The 19,827-nt window shown below is 46.6% G+C and overlaps 2 long non-coding RNA genes across 3 annotated transcripts; one reads left to right on the top strand and one right to left on the bottom strand.

Moving 5' to 3' along the window:
• Positions 1-6,067: 6,067 nt before the first annotated feature.
• Positions 6,068-9,019, bottom strand: LOC118612464. Of its 2 annotated transcripts, none has more exons than XR_004954961.1 (3): positions 8,320-9,019; positions 7,605-7,729; positions 6,068-7,500 (listed from the first exon to the last, which is right to left on the bottom strand). It is a non-coding gene; the product is annotated as an uncharacterized LOC118612464 (long non-coding RNA). The 2 variants fall into 2 exon arrangements; XR_004954962.1 differs by having other exon boundaries at positions 8,753-9,019.
• Positions 9,020-11,960: 2,941 nt separating this feature from the next.
• On the top strand, positions 11,961-18,690 carry LOC107509206. The gene is made up of 3 exons (XR_001596465.2): positions 11,961-12,552; positions 14,701-16,399; positions 16,516-18,690. It is a non-coding gene; the product is annotated as an uncharacterized LOC107509206 (long non-coding RNA).
• Positions 18,691-19,827: the final 1,137 nt, after the last annotated feature.

The following is a 19,827-nucleotide window of genomic DNA, read 5'->3' as shown; positions in this document are numbered from 1 at the left end:
GATCAAAAGAAGGCAGGTTTGACCTCCCCATTTGGAGGAACAGACAGAAACATTCAAAAAACTAAGAGTCCATCCGTGGATGAATGGATAAACAGAATGCGCTCTACACGTACAGCAGAATATATCCCATCCTTAGGAAGGAAGGAAATTCTGACACATGCTATAATGTGGACAAATCTCAAAGGCAAGATGTTACATGAAATAGGCCAGTAAGTCAAGGACAAATATTGTAGGGTTTCAATTATTCAAGATGCCTAGAGTCTTCAAAATTATAGAGACGAAAAGAACAGTGGTTACCGGGGTGTGGGGAGGCAAAGGAACGGCGAGTCAGTGTTTAATGAGCGTAGAGTTTCCTTTCGGGATGATGAAAAAGTTCTGGAGACGGATGGCGGGAAGGTGGATGGCGAGGTGTTACTAAACTGTATCCTTAACAATGGTTAAAGCGATAACTTGTATGTTATGTGTATTTTACAACCATAAAAACGAATACGATTTAAGAACACACAGGGTCTTTTCTGTGAGACAGTGAGCTTCCCACCACTGGCAGTGAGCGAGCGAGGCTGGGTATCAGGGAAAAAATAAGGGCATTCTTGAGTTTGGATGAGGGCTGGACTGGACGGCTCTTTCAGTTCTTAAGTTTTTATTGATTTGTTTGAACATTTATTGAGACTCACTATGCGTGGATTATCTCACTGACTCTCCAGCTCTCCATAAACTGTCACTATCACAGTCCCCATCTTACAAATGAGGAAACCGAGGCTTAGAGATCTCAAGTGATTTGCTCTAAGCCTCTCAGGTACCTAGAAGAATGGGAACTCCGCAGATAGCACTGTACTACCGTGCATAGACTGCACCGAGGAGGGACCCTAGAAGGTTTAGTGACTGACACAAGATTGTACCAAACTAGTGTCGGGGCCCAGGTCTTCCGATACTGTCTGGGGCTCCTCCAGGAACTCCAAGCTGCCTCCCACTCTTTCCTCTTCCGCTCCATGTGAGCATGCCTGGTCAGCCCCAGAGGGTGCCGAGCTGTCTTCAGGAAAGCGCACCCTCAAACAGCTTTGAGGATGTCATTACAGCCAGCATGTCTTGTGAGAGATATAAAGCCCGGACCAGCGAGCCTTGGCTACCCCAATATTGTACTCTCAGGGTCAATCTTACTGGTGAATAAGCGGGTTCCCTTGTTATTTCCATCACCATTTCCCATATCACAGCCTCTGTGTGACCTCGCTTAATAGGTGGTTGTAAATGATGGCGTGAGAACATAAGCTCTTCCCATAGACTCAAAGCCCATTTTAGTTTTATGAGCATTGTGCTGTATGTATGATATGGTCTTTAAACTTTTTGAGGTGGAGCCCTGCCCGGCACCACCCGACAGAAAGACAATGCATGTCACATATGTGATTTTCGATTCTCTGGTAGCCACGTTAAAAATGCAAAAAGAAATAAGTGAAATCAATATTAGTAATATATTTTATTGATCTAAGATATTGTACATCCTTTTTTCATACTGCCTTTGAAATCGGTGTATATTTTCCACTCACGGTACACCTCGAAACAGACGAGCCACCTTGCAAGTGCTGAATAGAGCTAATGACTAACTAGCATACTGAGCGGTGTGGGTCTAGTCTCTTTTATTTCAAGGAGTTTGATGGAGAAGAATCAAAGAGAGAGAAGGCTGTGTTTTTAGAGCAGCTGGATCTAGTGAGAGTTTTATCGAGTCTGGGATGCATGACCATATATGTTAACTATGGGGGATAAAGAGAAGACAAGCTAAAAACTGGAGGCAGGAGGAAATAAATAATGGTAGCTCGCCCAGGCAGAAGCTGGACGGGAGGAGGAGGGGGATGGAGAAGAGAGTGTGACCGGTGGAGGTATCGGGGACCTAAGCCTTGGAGGTTGGTCCTTTCTGTGAGGCAGTGAGCTTCCTACCATTGGCTGGGTTCTTCCTCTATAATTATTTAAAATCATTTTACTCTTTTTTATGACTTTTGACTTTCATGCTTATTTCCTTTTCTCCACCCCCGCTCCCCTCCAGTTGCCATCATGGTGATGTCACCAGCACAAAGCCGAGACTCAAGACCTCTTCAGGTTGGTCCCGAGTTGGTCAGCTGTACGACTCATCGTCCCCTCCCGTGGCTCTTCCCCCTTTGTAAAAAGAGGCAGTTGAACTATTCAGGCATTCGTTCAGTCAGTCATTCAGACAGTCAGTGTCTGTCAGTCAGTTAGTGTCAGTCAGTCAGTCAGTCAGTCAGTCAGTATTGAGTGCCTAATGAGAACCGAATACTGTTCTAAGTGCTATCTGATTGTCACTGCCTTCTGATTCTAACATGATCTCTCTGCTGCCATGTGCTGGATGTCACAGGATGGAAATTTCTATTCCCAAAGGAAACCAGAAGCTCCTTGTGCAGGTAGAGAGTCCTAGCTAGAGACAGAGGAGGAGCGAAAATGCTCACTGACAGGATGGGCTAAAGCTGTGCCCATTACACCTTCCCACCCAGAGCCCCGCCGAGAGCGATTTTCTCTGCGTCAGGGTCTCCTTAATGGGCATTGGAGGTTTTGACCAACATACACCTAAGTTCTTTTTACTATGTACATATATGCCACAGCCCTGAGAGGGCAGGGAGAGAGGTCAGACAAAAATCTCTGAACGGATCTTCTGTCTAGAAGCCTGATGTGTAATGGCTTTCGGTTAGTGCTCAGGGGTACTGTATGATCTCACTTATATGTGGAATCTAAAAAAAAAAAACAACTAAACAAACTTCTAGAAAAAGAGATCAAATTTGTGGTTACCAGAGGTGGGTGAATTGCATGAAGGTGGTTCAAAGGCACAAACTTCCTAAATTCTGGGGAATGTGATATACAATATGTCAATTATAGTCAATAACCATATGCTGTGTGGTATATTTGCAAGTTACTATGAGAGTGAATCTTAAAACTTCTCACGGAAGGAAAAATGATTTTTTGTAACTATATGAAGCTGTGGCTATAAGCAAAGTCATTGTGGTGATCATTTTGCAACATATGTTTATCCAGTCACCCTGCTGTACACTTTAAACTTATACAGTAGTATGCCAATTATATCTCCATGAAACTGAAAAAAAAAAAAAGAACGAGAGGATCAGAAAGGGTTTTAAAGTCCAGGTGTAAAGGAGAATCACAGATAGAAACCTCAGGGGCCTTTGTCAGCGCGGAGATGAACGAAGAGGCAAGACCTCAATTCGATATCCCATTCTCCAACAGCCCCCATGATGCTAAGTCACATGGGGGAGGGAAACGCCAATGGTACTCCAGCCTTTTATTGCCTTTGGCTGGGCGCCTGCGCAAAGCCCTCTCAGTTTGTCTTTATGCCAAGAAATGTCTGATGCATCTAGTTCCCCTGCTTCTGGCTCTGTGTCACCAGGCCACCATCGAGGCCACTTTTTGGTTCCCACGAGGGCTGCCTGCAGAAAGGGAATATGCTAGGGCTTCGGCACACTTAATTCTCACTGTAAACTGATGGGTGACTTGGCATCTTAGTCCCACGTATTAATCTTGTGCATTTGATAAATACAAAACAGGCCCTGAGAAATCAAAGCCCCAGCAAAAGTGGGTTTCTGAGCCTGGAAGTCTGCAGCCCACACCGGACTGTGTGGTCAGCCACCCCAGTGTTAATGAATGCCACCAAGCAGGAAGTGGCCGTCCCCCTGATGGCCACCCTCGGATAGTGGCTTATCCATCTGACACTTCATTTTTTAGTACTTTAGTGCCCGACACTGGGCTGGGCTTTGTGGACACCATTCCCTTGTTTTCTCGAAGTCTCTGGTTTTGTTTACTACCACACTTTTTGGAGAAATTAAAGTAACGATATTTTCTTGCCTTTTCTCAAGCTGAAAAACTACCTTTTAAAAAAAAATGAAATAAATGCAGACAGAAGGAAACTGCTACAGTCCTGTCCTGTGCCCCACCTCCCTGCCGCCAGGTCTTGCTGACATGAAGCTTGTCCTTGAATGAGTAATTTGTCCTGATGGGGCCCTTCTTGACATCGGCTCTGTCCTTGGTGCTTGCTTCATGGACAGACCAGCAGGAGAGAGCCTCAGGGGCCATCTGGAGTCAGGTGAGAGCCTGCTGGGGGCGGGGGGGAAGTGGGGAGCAATCAGGTGCACGGGCACCCACAAAACAAATAAATCATCTCCAACGTTCGAGCCACCATAGAGTCCCCAGGGTTCCAGCTGGGTTCGGAGGTTTTCCCTTTCGATTTAATTCTGGTTTGAAGTGCCAGACATAGCTCGCAAAGTTATGCAGAGGGCCTTCGGTGAGCATTAAGCAGACGTGCTGCTGACCTGCCCATCGCTTGCTCACATGCCACATTTAACCTCCCGAGATGCTCCTACAAGGGACATCCTGGCTATGTTTATCTCCCCTGGGCTTGCCAGGTCCTTCTGGGTTGATTAGGGACAGGGTGGGTTCAGACCAGTATCAGAAACCATCTGCTCTCAGGCCAGAGACATGTGTGTGAAGCAAGATGTGTCAGAAAGGTGGTGGGCATGGTAAGATAAGCCCGTCGGGAGGAGTACGCCCATCCCAGAACCCAGGCGAAGAAAGGTTCTTAAAGGGGCCACATGAGGTGTGTTTGTTTCCCCGTTTGCTTGCACCGTTCAGAATATTTGATTGTATGATTGTGGCTTAAAGGACACATGCGAGCTGTCGTACAGGGTAGTTAATCGAGGGCATGGCATTGTCCAGGGGCAACTAAATAGCGTATGTTCATTTTATGTTCTCTAGGAGACAGTTTATAAATGGTAGCTATTCTACATAGATCATTCGGAAGCAAGACTTAAAGATGTCATTGAAGTAAATCAAGGATGCATAAGAATCGCTTAGTGCTAAAATACAGGAACCACCTCTAGAGATACTGATTAGGCAGGTCTGGGATAGGGCCCAGGAATATGCACTTTAGAAACTCTTCTGACCACAGCCACCATCCGCCCTGCGCCCTCATAAATGCACCAGCTGATTCGGACATGCAATATCAGAGGACCCCACTTTGAGAAAGCCTGAGAAAAGGGCACAGGGCTTCTAACCTGAAGGCCCAGATTTGGGAGTGGCTGTGTGACCTTGGACAAGTTCCTTAACCTCTCTGGGCCTCCATTTCTGTGACTATAGAATGAGGGGACTGTTCTTTCGAGCCTTGCCCGAGATGAATAGTCCAGAAGTCTGGCACATTCACAGTGCCCTCCCAAGGCTGTGGGGGTTCCAAGTCTCCTGGAACGGGAACCAACCCCCAGACTAAGCTTCGCCCTACAGAGGATCAGTGGGCAAGCCACAGAGGGAAGTGGATGGGAGGGCCGGGGAGAGGGGAGTCAGGGAGAAGAGGGGAGAGCAAAGAGTCTTTCCTGAAAGACTGCTGGCTCCTCAGTGCCTGGCTGGCAGAGTGGCCAGCTCTTGGGCACTTGTGCCTCAAGGTGTGTTTACTGCAAACTAGACAGGGATTACATCTGACTTGATTTCCAGTTCAGTGCCTTGCACGGCTCCGGGCCTGGAGGAGACGTAACAGAAGCCACCTGACAGTGACAGTGACGCGTTCCCAGGAGTACTGCCAGCTGCCACACCGTCCAGCCCCAGAGAATGGCTGGAGAAGTCCTCTGGGCCAGAGTGCTGAGCGCTTTGGGGTCGTTTCCAGGAGGATGATTCGAGACACCAAGACTCCACGGAGCCACAATTCCGCTCCACCTCCTCAGGCTTCCAACCTAAATCTCATTTCTTTTACTCGAAGACTATACCATTGAAAAGAAATAAATGAACCAGCTAAAACAGAATAAATGACAGCTACTTCAGCAACGGCGGCAGAAGTATACACTTTGAACATCTTTCCATGTGATTGAATATTCTACAACATTCGTCATGGCTGCACGGGACATGTCACGATGGATCTAACCCATCGCTACCCTTGCGTATTTAGACTGGTTCTGGTTTCTGCTCAACGCTGGAACAACCATGCCTACAGAGAGGCCCTGGCATACGGCCTTAATTATTCCTTTAGGAAAAAAATTCCCATAAGTGGAAATCTCCTTTGTCAGAGAGTCTGGATATTTCCAAGGCTTTTTGAGATATTTTGCCAACCGTACCTCCACTCACACGCACATCAGGACGTGATGAGGGTTCCCTGACCCAAACCGAAGCCAACGCTAAGTGTTTAATTAAACGAAACCATGTTGTCCTTTGGCTAGATGGACGATGACATCTCCTGGTTTTGCTTTGCCATTGGCCACGAAGCTCAACCGCCACAGGTCTGTTGGGCACTTGTGTTTCTTCGTGGTTGGCAGGCTTTGTTCTGTCTTCTATCGGGCGTTCTTCTTGTTCTTTTTGATGAGTAGGAGCTTCCGATTATGATATCAATTTTTTTACGTACATCGTTAATACTTTCCTTTTTGTTTTGGCACTTGCCTTTATGTTGTATTTATCATGTTTTGACATACAGATATGTTTTAGTTAAATATATTGGAATTTCCTGCTTCAGATTCGGTCTTTGGGATTTTTTCTTAAGAAAGTCTTTTCTCCAAAATTGTTGTAAATGTTCACCGTTTTTTTTTTCCTCTGATATTTCCCAGTTTTATTTCTGTCATTTTTTTTCTAGTCTGAAGGCTAAGATGGGACTCTTTTTTTTTTTCCCACAAAGAGTTAGGCATTTCATGAATAAGTCACCTTTTTCTTACTGATTTTAAGTGGGACTTTAATTATATACTGAATTGAGTCTGTTTCTGGACTTTCTTCGGTTTTAATTGATGTGTATTCTTTTGCCAAAATTATGTTAATTATTGTAATTATGATAGATGTCATTTCTAGTGTTATGGAAAGACATTACTTCTTTCTTTCCTTTTCTTTCAACCTTATGCGAATGACTTTTTTTTCTGCCTTCTAATGCCTCTATTATTTATTTATTCATCTGCACTATAATTGAGAGCTTCTCATGTCCCATATCTGGCTGAAAGTAATGGCGGCTACGAAGGTGAATTAAAATTAAGCAACTCGGTCAGGGGCGAACACAGATGGAGGCGAACAGAAGACGTTCTGGGGGTGCTCGAGAGATGTCAGGGGGTTTCTCCATCAATGATTTTTCTTAAAACCAAACATGGTCGTGACCAGAAGACATGGTTAGAGAAGAAAAAAAGTATAAGAAACACGTACAGACTAGGCGAGACGTTGTCCTTTCTTATTTATTTATTTTTTGCTCTAATCATATCACAAACTGGACCTTAAACTCCTCTATGTTCCAAATCCATACCATCCAAGGAATGAATGATAACCTCTGCGTAAATGGAGAATGAGAGAGAGAGAGAGAGAGAGAGAGAGAGAGAGAGAGAGAGAGAGAGAGAATATAATGACAGACTGATAGAAGTAAAGGAAAGAAAACAGTGTCTGAAATTAAGAGGAACGCAAAGACACGTGAAATTAAAATACTGAAAGTAACCTAAAATATTTCTCCGTGGTCTTCATTTGGTCACTTTCCTTCCATTTTCATTTCTACAAACAAAAAAGAATCAATGTTTCTAGGAAGCCACTGAAGACTTTCAACATACCTCCTTATCTAACGTACGATGTACAGAACTTGCACGTCAGAGAGTTACCAAACAACGGAATCTTAGAGTCGACGTCTGCCCAGTGCGGCCCCTTCTCCTAGGAGTGGCTGTCCAGTCTCTGCTTGGCTACTGTCCGATCAGGCCCCGACTCACTGCCTCGCTGAGCTCTTTCCCTGTTGAAACAGCCCAGCTATTACAAAGTTCTTGCTGCTATAAAGTCAACATCTGTCTCTCAATATCCCCCCTGCCTGCCCCCGACACACCCCCCCCCACACACCCCAGCCCTGGCTCTGCCTTTTGGAGCGAACACAGGCCCTCACCGCTTTGCAGGTGGCCCTCATGTTCCCCTTCGGTTTTATCTTTCACAAGCTTGTCATTCCTGATTCCTCTAACTAGTCCTTTTAGGACATGGTCTGGATTTCTCAACATCCTGATCTCTGGAAATGCAGTGAAATAGCCCACATTTCTTTGAAAAGTGAAACTGAGAAGTGAACAAAATTCTCCGAGTTCCATCTTGTGCAGTGAATCGGGAACACCTCATTCCTTCCCCGGTACTTTCTTAGATGAATATGCCTAAGAGCCCACCCATGTCTGAGATAACAAACAGACTTCGGCTGTGGCTCGTTGGCTTTGCCAACAAGAAAACAGCTCAGGCCCTCTTCACATAAGGGAGAGAATAAACCTCACAGGGAAGATGAACTCCCAACAGGCGTTCGCGAAATCTGGAGGAGGCTGTAAAGCCAGGAATAAGGAGACGAAAGACCTTTCCATGTAGACACCGAAGAATGCTTGCTGTGGAATGTGGGCGCTGTGAAACCCTCCCTCCGCGCCGAGGGGAGGTGGGTGCCTGCTCATCAGTGAAGGAATCTCTGGACGGGCACTCCGAGGTGCCTCTTTCCAAGCACAGCGTACACAGGGTGCATGGGCAGACGGAGCATTTGATAATCCTGCTGATGCCACTTGTCGGTTTTACTTCCTGTTTCTCAGGATCGGTGGGGAGCAGCGAGAGAGCTGAGATTTCTGCCCTGTTTATGCCGCCGTGTGTGCAAAATTGTGCAAAATGGAAACCGATATTCAGGACCCCCGTGACTCTGCATCCAGACCCTTGGGATCCTGGAGAGGTTCTGATGGGCCCTCCTGGTGGCTTCCTTCTGATCCGCAGACAGCCCAGCCCTGGGCTGCCCTCCTCCACTCACCTTTCCCTGCCCTACAGGACCACGCCATCAGCAGTGCCTCAGCGCTATTGAGCTGTGGCCCTAGGGCACAAGGCAACAGAGGGGCAGATTAGGAAAACTGGCAGCCTCCCGAGCTGCTGCGTCTGAGCGGCCTTCTCCTGTTGCCCTCAGAACAGAAAACGCAGGCATGTTTACAAATCGGCCTTGCTCGAAATCCAGGAGGAGGCCTAATTGCAGAGCTAAGGACCTCAGTTTTCTCTGTTAACCCTTAGTACCGGCGTTGACCACAGTGAGTTAAGTCAGGAACTAAACACTGGCTACCAAGGGAGAGAGGAGGCCGGAGGAGGGGTGGGGGAGGGTGCGACCTCATTGAGTTTCTATTGGTCGAAGAGGAGCATGTGACCCTAAGAGAGACTCAGGATCTTCCCAGCACACAGACCGTTTCCTCGTTTCCTCGATTAGTTTATTGTCAGTGGGCCCGGCCCACCTCACCTGTTTGGGGCACTGTTTTCTATTAACCTGTCTCTTATAATGTAAAATCCATTTTGGAGTAGGTTTCATATATCCCCGTACACTGCTAGTCTTCCTGGCAAATTCAGTCACTGAAGAAGTACAAAGCAGCTTGGTCTGTCTTAACTTTTTCCACCATATAAGGCAGAGAGAAGGTATGGAAAGGGAGGTGCTTTCTCTCTCTCTCTGGATCAGCCCGCTAGAAACTGGGTCTCCCGCTTTGCAAAGTGTACAGCTAAGCCCAGGGCCAGTGGTCATAACAATAGAGGGGGAGGAGAAAAGTTGGCAGCATCCCGTATCCTGCCCCTGACCCGGGCTCAGCCCCAGGACCCTTGGATGCGAAGGATGCGAGTGGAGAAGAAGAAACTGTTCCACGCTCCGTGCTCCCTCCTCCCCGCTCGGTGCTCCATGCTCCTTCCGCCCTCGCTCCTTCCAGAGCCCTAAGCGTTGGGCGGGGGACGCGACCCACACCCTCCTCCCTCATCCTCTCAGCCTCCTATACCATTCGGGACATTTGCAGAACCGTTCCCTTACCTGGTACTGTTAACTTTTCATTTCTCTAGAGGCATACTTCGGAGACATTGCGAGTTTGCTTCCAGACCACTGTGACGAAGCGAGTCGCAATCCTGATGGTGGAGGCTTCAGTTTGAGAAGAAAAAAAAAAAAACCAAAAACCAAAAAAATAAATAAATAAATAAACGAAAAAACAGGTGAAGTACAATAATGCAAAGCACGAAAAACGAGATCGGTCTGTATTTTATCTCCCAAATTCAGTGGTTTCTCCCACATATCATCCCTGTGCCCAAGATGAACACTAATGTTTCTTGAATGACTGAACCAACAACCTCCAAGGCTCTCGCAGAGGAGCCGGGCCCTTAGGGGCTGTTTCCTCACGCTAACAACTCTGGGGAAGCTTTTTCGAAAGCTGGAATTAGGAGTTGGGCCGGTTTCTACGTCCTCCCCTTAACCTTTACACTCTGGGTTGGAATAGCCTTGCAAAGGACATTCGTGAACTATCCAATGTCGTACATTGGCGAATTCTAGACGAATACGAGAGAAGGGAGAGTTTGCAAATATCTACCTTCCAGCTTCGACAAGTTCAACCCGTGGCTTGTTTTGCATCACTTACATTCCATCCAGCTATTACCCCCCCACACTGTGATTATTTTGCAGCAAATGAAACACATCACGTCATTTTATTTATAAATATGCAATGTGTGTCTCTAAAAGCTAACAACTCTTATTTTAAATAATCGCCTCTGTGCCATTAGCAAAACGCATCTTCGAGGCAGAGCCTGCAGGCCGATAAGCTCCTTTAAGACAGGCCTCTGTCGGGCCCCCATTACTAACACGTGGGAGGTCGTGGGTGCACTTAAAGCTTGCTTGCTGCCCACCCTGCTGCTCCCCCAGCTTTTCCTAGCAGCCTGCCCTTGCGGGGATCGGCGTCCGTGCATAGATTTGGAAGCCAGTCCGGTTCGGGATCTCGGCTCCACCACTTCCTAGCTCTGTGGCCTTGAGCAAGACACTTAACCTCTCTGTGCCTCGATTGCCTCATCTAAAAGCTAAGTTAATTAATAGCACGTACCTTATAGGGTTGTTACAGGAATTAAATATGTTCAAAATAAAATACAGCTCTTGGAATAGTACCTGGCACGTGGGAAGTACTATGTGTTATTATTACTCTTTGCTTAGTACATGCACAATATCCATGAATTAACTAATACCAATAACCCCTCATCTATGTGTGGCAACGTATGTATTTCCCAAAGCACTTTTATGCCGTTATCAGCCACAGTCTCGCCATACGAGGGTGTGGGAGCAGAGGGATTCAGAGGTATAAATGCAGAAGGGGAAATGCAAAGATTTCACTCCAATTAGCCCTCTTTACGATGGAGAGAAATTAGAACCAAACCAGAGTTCTAACGGCAGAAGTTTGGTTAAATAAAACATAGCACATCCATATGTCCTGTCATCTTAAATGAGGCAAAAGAACATTGAAAGATATAAAAATTCTCCATGCTGAGAGTTAAGTGAAAAAGAAAAGTTATAAAAACAGTAAGCAAAGTTATAAATCTACTGTGCTTTTTTTTTCTTCCTGGTGGTATATGAATGCTTGTTTGAAAGACCAGAAAGAGAACATCAAAATATTAATGTTTGTTACTTCTCAATGGAGCAACCGAAAGTCATTTTCTGAATGCTACATAATAAACATGTATTACATTTACAATAAGGAAAGGATATTGTTTAAAAAGGTATCGTATTTAATTGTATATGCGAGGCGATTTAGTTGTGTAAAAATATGTGAAGACAGCAAGATGTGAGTTGGAGAATGGGGGCGATTTCATTCTTTATAATTTTTCAAATTTTCTACTTGGAGAACAATACTTTTTTTTTTCCCAGCAGGATGGTTCAGATAAGGAAACTGAGGCACAGTAGGTGGGCAGGAAGATTCTCTAGCTCCACATATAGAGCACGTATGGCCAATCTTCCTCAGAGATGCCTCCTTGGTGGTTCATCCACGATTGGTGGCTTAAGGCTGTAAATGACTGTCACATAATATCGGGGTGCAGTTTCCGAGCCTTTCCTCTTATTCTTAACAAAATAGCAGCCAAAAAAAAAAAAAAAGCCACAGGAGGAGAGAAGAAACGGGCTACAGGGCCTTGTGTGTGTTTTGGGGTGAGGGTGGGGATGCTCGACTCCCCAGAGGCACCATCTGGCCATCTGTATGGGCGGAGAGCCAGTCCTCAGCTGGGCCGCAGGACAGCTGTGACTCTCCAGATTCCGAGGCGGCAGCATCTCCCCGCTCCAGGTGCCAGCTGTTGGGGAGGAGTCAGCCCTGCAAGCAGATGTGTCTGTAAGTGATAGCAGCTCCCTCAGTTCAACTCTTTGGGGCTTCCCTCATCTACTTCCCCAACAATGCTTCTGGAACAAAATAAAACAGGGGCAAAATTAAATAGAGGCAGGCAACGACAAGAGGGTAGGAGAACGAGAGAAAAGTATTCTCTCGACAAAGCGACCGGATTCGACGGCACCCCAGGAGACAGACCGCAAGTGGGGTGTTGTGGCCCCGTGGGCAAAGCCGTGGCTCGAGGACTAGATGTTTCTCTTCCACCCGCTGCCTACAGCCGTGTGATCCAAGGCATGTCTCCTTCCCAGGGCAGTGCCCCTTCAGCAAGGCGCAAATGTCGCCACAGGGCAAAGGGTTTCTTCCTCCTGGAAGTGGGGTTGCCCGTGCACGTGGCCCCGATCCCCAAGGGAGGATGCGGTTGGTGTGGCCTTCCCGTGGACGTCTGTCTGGATCCCGTTGCCAGGTCAGATTGCTGTCATTGTCAGACCCGCGGCTTCCACCTCTGCCGGTGAAGAAACAATGCCCGGCTCGGTGCCGTCACGCAGGGAGGCTCAGGCTGGATTGGCAGCCCCTGGCCTGGCCCTGTGTTTGAGAACGGAGCCGGGCCTGGACGCTCTTCGGTGCAGTACACTCCGAGTGGCCTAGTGGCCAGCGGCCTCCCTGGAGGCCCACACTACCCAGGAAGGTGTTCATTCATATAGCTAGCTATCCATTGGCCACAGTGTAAAGTGGACTTTGGAGATTTTTTTCCCAGGTGAAAAAGAAGTGAAAAGAAAAGTATCAGTGGCCTATTGCTATTACACTTTTACACAGAGCCCTGGCAGCTCTAGAGATGAGATGTGCCCAGTCTGATTAAAGGTAGTTCCTTGCCTGTCTTGGAGCAAGGGGAGTCTCTAGCAGTGACTTCAAGGTAGGGGAGCCACGCTGAGGATTTGGATAGTAGGAAAGGATCATTCTGCCTTACCACCTGGCTTACTAAGTTTTCCTTTGGAGGCGTTATTCAAATCCCACCAAATCTTCCCATCAGCATTCGTTTAGCTTAGCAGATTGATTCAGGTTTAGGGTGCAGCTCTCTGGGCCTTGTGCTTGGCAAGGTATGGAGGAGGATACAACAGGAAAATAGGACTTGGTCCTGATGACCTCAATCCAGAGAGGGCGACAGAAGTTATACCACAGGATGACCCTGACCAGAACAGGTCAGACGGCAGGGTCTAAATCGAATGATGTGCCACAGTCCCTGAGTATGCTCATTCCATATTAACACCAACCCCCAAAAAACATTTGGACAGAATCCTAAAATGCATCCCCTGTATGTTTTGTACCAGTCCGGCCCACTGAGGAACGTGTCATGGGGTGGTCCTCTGCCTCAGGCTGTGGGAACTATGGGATGACTGCTCAGTGCCATGCCTGGGCATTCTGAGTGTACTCTAATGTCTTCCTATAATCAATAGCAGCTGGGCCTTTTAAAAATGTACCCAGTAGTATTTATATATGTCCTACCCTGAAGACAGCATAAAGCAGAGAAGATATTTATCAGGACACAAAATTTATGTCAGAAGCATGCAAGCTCTTCTGGCGAGGTCCCACCGTAGGCCTCAGACATACCCCACACGTCCACCTTGCATTTGCTGGGTGTATTTTCTTTTTATATATATAAAACAATCAATTCAGTAAAAGTTATTGGGCAACTCTTCTATATGTCGCAAAAACAGTCATTAACAAAATAAACACAAATCTCAGCTCTAATAGAGCTTGCATTTCAATGAGCAAACTATTAAAAATAAACAAAACGGATGAGTAGAACAGAGTTTGTTAGATGAGGGTTGACTGCTATGAAAAAAGTAAAGCAGGGAAAGAAGACAGTGAAGTCTAAGAGAAGGTAAGAGGACTATGTTTTTTAAACTTGGCAACCAGAGATGGCCTTGAGTAAAGGTAACAACAGAGCACTTAATTTCTCAATTTCACACCCAGTAGAAATATGTGTGTGTGCAGGGAAGAAAAAAAAAAATGTATGAGAATGTTTATAGAATCATTATTTGTAACAGTAAGCAACTTGAAACAACTCTATCACCTGTATCAACTGAGAATAAGAACAAATTTTAGTATATTTATGCAACAGAATTACATACCGCAATGAATCTGATTCTACTACAATTACAATAAAGCAACATGTTGGAATCTCAACAACATAACAAGAGGAAAAAGTCAGAGAAGAGAATCTGTATTATATGATTCCGTTTATATCAAGATTCAGGTAGGTAATACTGATAGAGGTTTAGAAGTTAGGATAGTGGTTACCTTTGGGGAGGAGAATGTGCAGGAATGTCTAGGATACAGGGATTGTTCCCTTTTATGGCCCGAGTCGTGGTCACACAATTGTATTCTCATGGGATAATTTATTGAGCTGTTCAATTGCAACTTATGCACTTTTCTTTATGTAGGTTATCTTTAAATTTCAAGAATTTAAAAATTTTTTATTTCTGGATACCAGGGTTCTTATTCTTATTTCTTTTTTTTAAAAAAAAAGTAATTTATTTTATTATTAGTTTCAAGTATACAGTACATATTGAGTGTATTTTCTTCACTGACAATATTTCTCTCTCTTATAAAGGTCCAGGTCAAGCCTCACATCCACTCCTCATGAAGTCGCCAACTGCTCTTCCAATTCCAAGTCAGCATTATTAGAACAGAACTAGTTAATGATTTATATTCTATGTTTCACACTTATGTTTCTCTTATGGTCCAAAGGATATATCAGGTGATACCTCTTTAAGCCACACCAATGTGCCTTCACAAAGCTGACAATCTGCCACCAGGTACAGAATGGTAAACGCCGTTCTAAGTATGTAGTGGTTGTCACTTAACCTCTTATTAAATGAGCCCCAGTGGACATTTATCTGGCTGCTTTGGAAAGCAGGTGGGTCATTATTTAATGAGAGCCGTGATTTACACCTTAGCTTAGATTTTTCTATTATATTGTTCCAACCCATGTTCCTCAGTAAAAAGATTACTGTCAAAACAGTCATTATTACAAATAGTAATTTGTATAGTTAGTGGTAATGCCAGCAAGATAATATGTGAGATAAACATCATCTTTGCAAATTATGCAAAAAAGCATGAACACATCCAAGGAATATTACAAGACTGAAATCCACATAACTGCTGGGAGGACAAGGATAAACAAACCATGAATTTTCTTTCTATTTACATATTTCTATTTACGTCTGGTCCCAAAGCTAATGGTTGGTGTGTTTGCCTTGGTATACGATTTAGAATTACAAGCTATTTATATCATACATGTGAAGCTGAAAAATTACATTGTGTGTCAAAAAGATACGTTTCTATGTAGACATCTTCATCCAAGACTGAAATATAAAACTGAACAAATAATTCTTCACCAGCATGGACGTGAACACAGAGGTAATTGACAAATTCTTTCCTCCTTGCTAAGTGTATTAGTCTTTGTGTCCTACGTATGGGATATACTTCCTTCCTAGATATATTGAGGGGAGGTCAGTCTGAACTTGTAGAAGTCTAATATAGAGACTTTAAAATACATAAACAAAAGTTCCAAGTTTCTATTATAAAATTAGGCCTTGCCACACCTGGCCTAGTATAATTTGTGCTTTATCATAAGTTAAAATGATTTTTAATTCAAATATCCAAGAGCTGGCCAAGAAAAGCAATCACGACTTCTGCTTACAATGAATTACTGTAGATTATTTACACACAGAAGGATACGTTTTAAATGCTGTAGTTTACATTCTCTTTAGTAAGTAGATAGTACTCATGTTAGTTTCTTGTGACTGCTCTAACTAATTACGGCAAATTGGTGGCTTAAAACAACACATGTTTATTCTTTTACTGAAGTTCTGGAGGTCAGAAGTCCAAAATCAGTTTCACTGAGTGGAAATCAAGGTGCGTACCAGAGGGGTCCTCCTGGAGGCTTTTAGGGCGAGGGTTTCCTTGCCTTTTCTAGCTTCTGCCTGCATTCCTTTGCCTCCAGAGCCCTTCCTCCCTCCCCTACACCCTCTTGCTTCCGTTCTCACATCTCCTACTTCCTCCTCTACCATCTTGCCTCCCTCTTTAGGGCCCCTTGTGATTACATTCAGGGAGCACCCGGATATCCAGGCTAATCTCCCCAGCTCAAGGTCCTTCATTTACCATACCCGCAGGTCCCTATCACAGATAGAAACCTCAGGGGCCTTTGTCAGCGCGGAGATGAACGAAGAGGCAAGACCTCAATTCGATATCCCATTCTCCAACAGCCCCCATGATGCTAAGTCACATGGGGGAGGGAAACGCCAATGGTACTCCAGCCTTTCATTGCCTTAACATTCGTTAAGTTTCCAGAATTAGGACCTGGGTATCTTCTTGGGGGGCCATTATTCAGCTTTCCACACCGCTCGCCTAACCTTATTTACAGGTTCCTTCTTTCAGAGAAGGAGCAAACACAAACTTCAGACCATGGAGCCAGAGTAACAGTTGGAGTGGAAGTGGCCGGTAGTGAGGAGACCTGAGTTCGAATCCCATGCTGTCACCACCGCGGTAGGGTGGCTGGGGAACAGATGGACCTGCTTTGAAATCCTGGCTTCGACTTATTAACCGAGTGACCTTGGGCAAGTTGCTTGACACATCTGGAGAGTAACCACACCTTCTAGGCCAAGCGGCCCCTGGGATGAAATGTGTGAGCAGAATAAGTAGATGTTTAAGAAATAGCCATTCTCCCTCTTTGCCCTTCCCACCCCACCTCACAGGGATGAAATGATGCCTGAGTTTTTTTTTTTTTTAATTCCTGAAAGTTAGAAGGATCTCACCAATATAAATTCACATGATTTTCATAGACAAGGTCATTTTTTTCTCCTAAACTGAGATCCACATTTAGGAGATAGAAAGCAATAAGCCTTTTTACGACTCTGTGGAGGAGTGAATGAAGTTCACATGTAGAACAGCTTTGGGTATAAAGGGATCAACGAAAAGAAATCAAATATGAGAATACGGGCTTTCGGAGTTTAAGAAGTGAGGAAAGGCCCCTTGGGAATCACAGAGGACTTCTGCAGGTCAGTTCTGTGACGTTCAACGTCCCCGTCTGCGAAACAGACATCACAAAGAGTTATCTGGCTCTAATTATGTACAAATAATACTCACAGACAATTCGAAATAATGTTTGCACAGTGTCGGGTAAGTGACTTGGAGCTCTGGAAGTCTGAGGTGGCATCAGAACCAATTGTTAGCAGACGCGATCGGGAGGGGCAACGATTTCGCCCAACTTCGAAATGTGTGTTCTGGGTCAGCACAGAACAAAATAAAAAACAGGCGACGTGGCTAGGCTAGGATGAGGACATTGCAACCAAATAACGCAAACAAGGCGCTCTAGAGTCCTCAGCCTCACGTTCTCCCCCTCCGTAGCCAGGGCGAGCGCTTCCTTCTTCAGCGGCGAGCCAAGTCGCGTGTGGTCTCATCCAGGGGCCCTGAGAGAAAGGCAGCTTGCCAGACCCGGACCCGGTTGTGACCCTCATCTCCACATCTCTACAGTGTCTCACTCATTTCGGTCATTCCTCCGAACTCAAACAGCGTTTCTGGTTTCTAAGGCAAACGGCTTCCACGGGGCTCGTTTGCAGCCTTACTGCACCCTGCAGTGCCCTGAATGCCAGGACCAGAAGCAACGAGCTCACTCTTCCTTGAGCGCCCCGAGAACTAAGGGGAGACCCATACCAGAATGAGGCTCTCTGGGCTTTGTCAGCTAAAAAAGAACTGAGGGGTGGATGGCTTCTCCCCTCTCACTGGGGCCCCACTGGGCTCGTTCTTGGGTGTTAGTCCTATTCTGAGTAACGAAGCGATTTTCCTCTCAGCGTCGAGTCTTGTGGTTTGCTTCTCTGGCTTTGCTCCAGCGGCATCCTGGGACAGTTGCATCCCTGGACCTCCACATCTCCACCTTCTCAGTAAGCAGAGTGCGCTCGGCTGATCATAAATAACAAGGATTCCGTAGGATTTACAATCTTCAGATACACATAACACCCTTATTTTGCAGATAAGGAGACTGAGGCCCAGAAAAGGCAGGTGACTTGGCAGAGGTCGCACGGGGGCTGAGTGCGAATTCGTGCGTCTTCGTCTTGTCTCCTTAGGCAGCTCCTCAACGCCTCAGGGGCAGGGGCTATGGCTGGCCTGTCTTTTGAGCCCCTCCAGGTGTCCCAGTCCTCAGTGGGGTTTCCAAAGACACTTGCCGATTGGGAGGACTGACCGATGGAACACAGGACTGGTGGATTTAGGCTGGAGAGAAAACGGGTGTCCCAGGCCGTGACCGTGACGCAGGCCCACGCGGGCTGGTGGGCAGAGGTCCTGGGCATCCGCTGACCAGCCGGGTGACCCCGCACGAGTCCCTCGGCTTCCCTAAGCCTTCATTTCTTCGACTATGAGATGGAGACGACAATACCTACTCCACCTGGTGGGAGGAGCTCACACGATTTAATAAGCCTGATACACTCAATAGATACTAGTTTATTTTTGCCGTAGTTCTTATCGCTGTAACTAGGAAGGGCACACGCTGGGTCACTGGGGGAGGCGGAGAAACAATGAAAACCTAGTGAAAAGATGTGGTAAAGCTCGGGGAAGCCAGTCCCTACGCCACCCTGAGGTTGGGGAACATCGCAGGACTGCGGGAAGCCCCGTGGGCCTGGCGGAGAGTGGCGGGCGTGGGGGAACAGGAAGCCGCTGCAGGTCCCGGTGCTCAGAGCCGTCCCCCGACCCCGCCCCGGCTCATGCACCTGTCATTAGCCTGTGCGCCCCATCGAATCACCTCTCTGCTGCCACGCCCATCCTCAGTGGCAGGGGACGCTTTCAGATGCCTCTGACTCAGTGCTGAGTGTTCATGGTGACCTGGCTTCACCTGTGAACAGAGGGGTATAACCAAGGCCAGGGGCCTCACTCGATGTGACTTCCGTCCTAAAAAGGAGGTTGCCCTGGACGCCGTCTCCTCCAGCATGACTCTGCTAGCTCCGGCAAGATGCTCGGGAACGGGAGGCCCAGGAGGTGCAGCCGGGCCATGGAGACAAGGTGTGCAGCTGCGGGGGCCACTCTGCCAAGTGGGGTGCCAACAAGCTAAGGGGCACAATCCTCCCCTCACCCTGGAAGAAAATGGTGGCAGAGATAGAGCAGTTGCAAAGCGCTTTTGAGGAATTCTTGCTTCCGGGGTACGAATGTCCCCTCTGGGGTACGGATGCCTAGGTTAGCTCAGAAGATGGTTTCAGGCGGTGTGGCTTTGGCCGGCAGGTGAGGTTTGGCAAGGGTGTGGTTCTTCCCTCTCCCAGATGTCAATCCCATGAGTAATCACGATGCGGTGTGTGTCAGCGAACCTCTTTCTACCACTGCAGAAGCGTTAACTAATAATTAAACAGTGAGATCGTGACCAAGCCAGAGGGATCCGGCCTTCTCACGGGGGTGGGATACAGAGTATCCCAGGGGGACACCAGTCAGAGTAAGGAAACTGTCTCTGGAATCCAGAAGACTTAGGTCTGGGCTCCAGCTGTATCATTGGCTGTACCAGCCATGCTTCTTTGGGGACTCAGTTTCCTCATCCATGAAACGGGAATGACCACCTTGCTTGTCCCCTGTGGTCGGGGTGAGGTGCAGGTGAGACATTTTATCTGCAAAGGTGCTTAGTGAGCTACGTGATGCTCACGGTTGTAGGGGGTGGTTATGACCAGAGGTCCCTCCGGCAATTTGTTTCGGGGAGTTTTGA

Source organism: Rousettus aegyptiacus, unplaced genomic scaffold, assembly GCF_014176215.1.
Source record: "Rousettus aegyptiacus isolate mRouAeg1 unplaced genomic scaffold, mRouAeg1.p scaffold_m13_p_16, whole genome shotgun sequence".
NCBI classification, from domain to species: domain Eukaryota; kingdom Metazoa; phylum Chordata; class Mammalia; order Chiroptera; family Pteropodidae; genus Rousettus; species Rousettus aegyptiacus.
This window is presented reverse-complemented; position numbering and strand designations above follow the sequence as displayed.